Source organism: Dipteris shenzhenensis, chromosome 12, assembly GCF_047967505.1.
Source record: "Dipteris shenzhenensis isolate YYH24624 ecotype China chromosome 12, Dip_SZ_1.0, whole genome shotgun sequence".
Taxonomy (NCBI): Eukaryota; Viridiplantae; Streptophyta; class Polypodiopsida; order Gleicheniales; family Dipteridaceae; genus Dipteris; species Dipteris shenzhenensis.
This window is the reverse complement of record NC_141607.1, coordinates 7,770,222-7,775,596: the sequence shown is the minus strand read 5'-3', so window position 1 is coordinate 7,775,596 and position 5,375 is coordinate 7,770,222. Positions and strand designations below refer to the sequence as shown.

At 43.4% G+C, this 5,375-nt stretch overlaps 1 pseudogene; it reads left to right on the top strand.

The window, feature by feature from the left end:
- The first annotated feature begins 231 nt into the window (after positions 1–231).
- On the top strand, positions 232–1,129 carry LOC147895756 (MFS-type transporter clz9-like; annotated as a pseudogene).
- Positions 1,130–5,375: the final 4,246 nt, after the last annotated feature.

Sequence of the window (5,375 nt, the reverse complement as noted above, 5' to 3'; positions counted from 1 at the left end):
TCCAGCTCTTGTGTGGCTTATTTCCACCCAATGATAGTTAGCTATGGTGCTTGGTTATAGCATCAATTTGTGTGCATTGCTAGCATTGATTATGTGCTCAAGTAGTTGCTTAGTTATTATTGATTGGCTCTTGTTTCCTTTATTTGTTCACTTAGCATCAAAGCTGCTCAGTTAGTGTTGATTAGTCTTTCTTTTTTTTTTTGAACAAGACAACTCCACACATTGTGTTCTATGTTTGTGAACTTCGTCCTGGGGGACAACTTGGAGATAATGTACAATCTCCACCAATACCCACCTCATAACATATGGAATGCAGATGAGACTGGGGTGCAAGGCTCCAAAGATAGAGGAATGAAAGTACTTGCTCGAAAAGGGTCAAGGCAAGTATATGGGCTAAGGTCTGATTCAAGGGAGTGGTGTACCATTCTTTGTTGTGTAAAAGCAGCCGGATTTGCCTTCCGGGTTATTACATATTCAAAGGCAAGAAAGCAATGTGAAATTATCTAAGCCAATGTGAGGATGGGGCTATCATGTCAATGCAAAATAAGGCTTGGATGACTGGCCAATTGTTCGCTGCATGGCTTGAGCATTTCAAGAACTCCCTTCCAAATGGAGTCACATGAACCAACAAGCACCTGCTCATAATTGATGGGCATGGGAGCCACATTGGATTGGATGTTGTGGCCAAGGTAGCTGAATGGGGTGTTGATATAGTGACATTGCTTGCACACACTTCTCACAAACTCCAGCCCCTTGATGTGTCGATCTTCAAGTCTTTAAAGAGCAATTTCAAGAAGAGAGGTCGGTTTGGCTAATGAATAATTTTTGTCCCCAAGTTTCAAAGACAGATCTTGCTAGCATATCAGCCCGAGCTCTAGCTACCACTCTCACGGAGTCAAACATAAAGGCAGGATTCTGTGCCACTGGAATCTGGCCATTCAATAGAGAAGCTCTTTGTTTTGATCACTTGCCATCATGTAATGCCATTGACTTTATTGTTATAGAGCCGCCTATGCAGTTGGAGCTAACTCCAAAATTTGTAGAGGCTGATATTAGTGAAGTTGAACAACAACGGTATGAGGTTGATCCTACTCAGGTTCCAAGCACACCAGAGGTTGATCCTAATTAGGTTCCAACCACACCAGAGAATGCAGACTTGGAGGGAGCAGCAGTGGCAGCTCTCAACAGCATGGGCATAACAATTCATGTGTAGGAGAATGCACAGGTGGTGGACCTACTGCAAGTACCTCGTGAAAATGTGACCATTGCTAGGGTGTAGGGAGAGGTGTATGTGGACTACAAGCGTGATCAGTATCCGAGAGTGCGGGCAAGACCATAACAAATGGGGAACTGTCTCGTTGTGATGAGAGCAACGGGGGCAGGAAGAGGAAGCAATACGATGTGCTTTCAATTTCACCCCAATGGAAAAAGCTCCCACTATACATCTCCAAAAGAAAAGCCTCTGTTTCAATGGCATTTTTGCTTTCCAAATGTTCTTGAGTTTTGATTACCACCAAGATAAAGGCCTATCCAAATTCGAAAGAGTGTTGGCATGCTTATCAATCCATGGCGGTGGAAGAAGAAATCTGTAGACCATCGAGGATGTCAAAGTATGCATTGAAAGTGAAGAGGTAGCAGGAGACCAGGAAGTCAGATTCCAGTCCAGTAATCTGTCCTGTACAAACAGCGGGGGGACAGGAACAAGTGGCTACAACATAGTTGTGAGTATTCTCCAAATGGGCCTATGATGCAGACCCAAGGGGAATGTCCTGCAAGCTTGTGGAAATGAAAGCACATAACCATGTGGATCCACCACATCTCCGACCAATCTTATGCCCAATTTCATAAGATTATATGCTTTAATAGGTGCCTGTAAAGCAAGAGGCGATTCAAACACCTTGCTCCAATGGATGCTTTCCAAACGGAGAGAATTACCAGGATGAGAGGAAGCACCTGACCATTTAGCATAAGAGAGAATTCTCTTTCAATCATGAATAAAAGCAGTAGAAATAGGACAGCCTTGAATTTTCCCTTGAAATTTGGTCATGACTGCTTCCCAGTGATCTGTAATCCAATGCCCGGGACTGCATGTTTCCACACATAGCTGCTAACATAATAGCCCATGGCTGTTTTTGCTGAAAAAAATCAGCAATCATAGTGCTCTTCCTTGCCAACATATGAAACTGAAGGTTGAGAATATTCAGTCCCCCATGAGTCTTAGGAGAACAAAGAGACTGCATGGGAAGTAATCGCAAAGCCTTTTTGTGAGCTTTGCTTTTCCAAAATATCTCCATAGCCTGGGACATATATGAAGCCAAATGCTTACAAGACCAGGGAAGAAGAGGCAAATAAAATTGCACATATGCCATAATGATAGACTGTACTATCCGAAGTCGAACATGTAGAGGCCAAGTCGACAAGTGCCAGTATTCCAGCTTCTTGTTAATCTTTTGAAGCACCCATTTAAGCTGTTGTTGAGGGGTAACATTCCACCCAATGGGATACCCTAAATGCCTCACAATGGTATGGGAAGAAATAATGTGGCCTGGCCAGAGAAGTGCATGCCAATCAGCTTCTTTCAATGCTAGAAGATTCGATTTCTGAAGGTTGATATGCAGTCCAGCAGCTAGGCCAAAGTCATTCAAAGTATGCATCAAATGAGAGAGGTCACTTTGAGAATTCCTAGAGAAATAAAATCCCAATGGACAGTATCAAATGCTTTCGCAATGTCCACTTGCAGAATGAGAACATCTTGTTTAGAATATTTGGCATACTCAATTGCAAGCAGAGCATTGGAGATATTGTCAGTAATCTGCCTTCTAAGAACAAACCCATACTGCCTAGGATGAAGTCCTGCTTGCAAGATGAATCGAATCCTAAGGACAATCTCATTTGCTGCGACTTCGGTTTCCCTCTATCAGATTTGGGAAACTTTTCTAGATGTTTGGATGCTTCTCATCTCAGATGTCTCCATTCCTCCTTTTCTTTCACTAGGCTCGTTTTTGGGTACTATGGACCATCTGGACACAGAGATTGCATTTTAGGATGGGACAATAGTTTCCTCAGGCATATGGTTTCTTCAGAATGTCCCTCAAGCAATCCTTATATGATAGTTATGTTGCGAGGGACTTGGATGCTACTAGCCTTAAAGTGTTTTCTCAATGTTTTTGAGTTCTTCCATTAGGCTCTCTTTTGGAGTCTAATGTCATGTACATTGATTTCATGTTAATTTTATAGCTACTGGTTTCACAAAAAAAAAAAGTATGTGGACTACAAGCATTCAATTATTCTAACATTTGATCAATATATAGATACCATGTGGGCCAAGAATGCAAGGAAGATGGAGGTGGAGAGAATGAAAGAGGCAAGGAGGAGGTAAAAAGAGATAAGGCAGAGGGAATCACAGCAGCTTGAAGTAAGAGTGGCTAGAGAAAAGCAGAGAATTGAGGAGTGACAAGCCAAGGCAGCCAGAAAGGCATGGAAGATTCAGCAAGCCCAATTCGAGGTGAAATTGAGGGCAGCTTTGTGGGGAGGCGTTCCTCTACATAGCGAGGGTCTTGTCTCCCTACATGTGCCTACTGCAGAGTAGCGCATGGCTCATGCCCATCGGTTTGAAGCTTCGAGGGCAAAGAGGGCAAACAATCGAATGAACTTGTATGCAGCCCCCAACCATTGAAAGAGGAATTTTTTGAATGCTCTTTTTTGAAGGCCAAACACAAAGAGATTGTGTGGGATGGTCTACTCTTGTGAATTAAGCATTGTAATCAGGCTGATTTTACTGTTTTGTACTGAGCCCCTTTTGGAAGCTTTGTGCTCTATTGTGAGCTCTTTTCCCCACATAAGTGGATGAGCCAACTGAGATTTAATATTGCAAGAACCCATCTTACTACTGTGAATTGAATCTGGGTGGAAAACATAGCTAGATTTAATTTTGTCTACGAGTATGAGTGCCCCTGTGTAAATAGCTCACTCCGCATTTTCCATGTCAGATTAACCAATAATACAATTACAATGTGAGCTCAAGCATTGGCAAGGGAGAAACACACACATGGGTGGAACTAATTAATGTCAACCGGCCTTCCTGGACATGAGCAGTGTCAAGTATCATGGCTACAGGAACATGTGCACTCAATTCTGCTGCCACCTGCATGCTTAGCTCTAAAAAATCAATATCTTCTATCAAGCTGCTTGATGTCTTTTGAGCTAGAAAAAAAATGCTGGAAATCTCCTTCAACAAAACTATTGAGTCTCTGAAAAGGAAACCCTTCATAATGGTAGACTCCTTCAAAATACAAAAGATTTCCATGTCTATAAAAACTACACCTCAAGAAGTTGTCCTCAGAATTAACCACTCAGCTGGGTGCACTCGTCTTTTAAAGCACAAATCCTCAAGGGTATCCCGGGAACTGGGCCTGAAGAAATCATCCATTACTTTGACACCTTACCAGCTTTGCAAGGGTTTCCTGAGCTGAGAGAGTATCAGGATGATCCTGCCCCAAGCATCACAGTGCGTATGCTGATGCAGTTTCTACATATCTCTTCTACATCCTCCAACATATTGGTGTAGAGGCGCAGGAGCTCTAAAGCAGCATGACAGCGAGAGAAGAATGTGAAAGAACGAATTGCCAACTGGAGCACACCTCTCATTATGAAAGAGATCAATTCTACAACCTTCACTTCTACAACAACAGGGTCATTTCCAAAACCAAGCACAAGATAGCAAACTCAAACTGGTTGGGATTGGTTGCTGGAATGCCTGCACAACATGAGACTCTCTACATTGCGTTGTATAGCTGTCGGAGCCAGCCTCTAGGTCCAAACTTTAGGAGCAAAAATAGCATGTAGGTTCACGTAATCCAGTGGGTGGTCACAGGACATGCGATGGGCAAATTATGGACATAGAGGAGCAATAGAGCAAGGCCTTCCATGGACTACTACTGGACTTGAGATGCCATATGAGTTAGAAGAGGTCATCACAGAGAGGAGCACATGGTTGAGGTCTCACCCCCTGAAATGTGTGACCACGCATCTGAACCTTCAAGATTTTGGGCTTGAAGATTCCACATCTTTGGAGGCATTGCATTGTTGCAGAGGCCCATGTCTGCGAAGTGAAGCACCCCCACTTTTGCATGTCGCATTTCAACAATCCTTGCGGATGGACACTTCACGGTCGATAAATTGCTCCCAAAGTTTTGCTGGAAGATGATCTCTGCACTGCAAAGGAATTCCCCACTCCAATTGCGCAAAATCCCCAAGGAAGCGGAAGCTGGGCACCCTTCAAGTTAGGGGGGCACAACAGTGGCCTCTTTACCCTAGTCTTGTTTCGGATGGATGGTGTGCTCGGTGACAACATGATAGTGGCCACAGACCTAAGT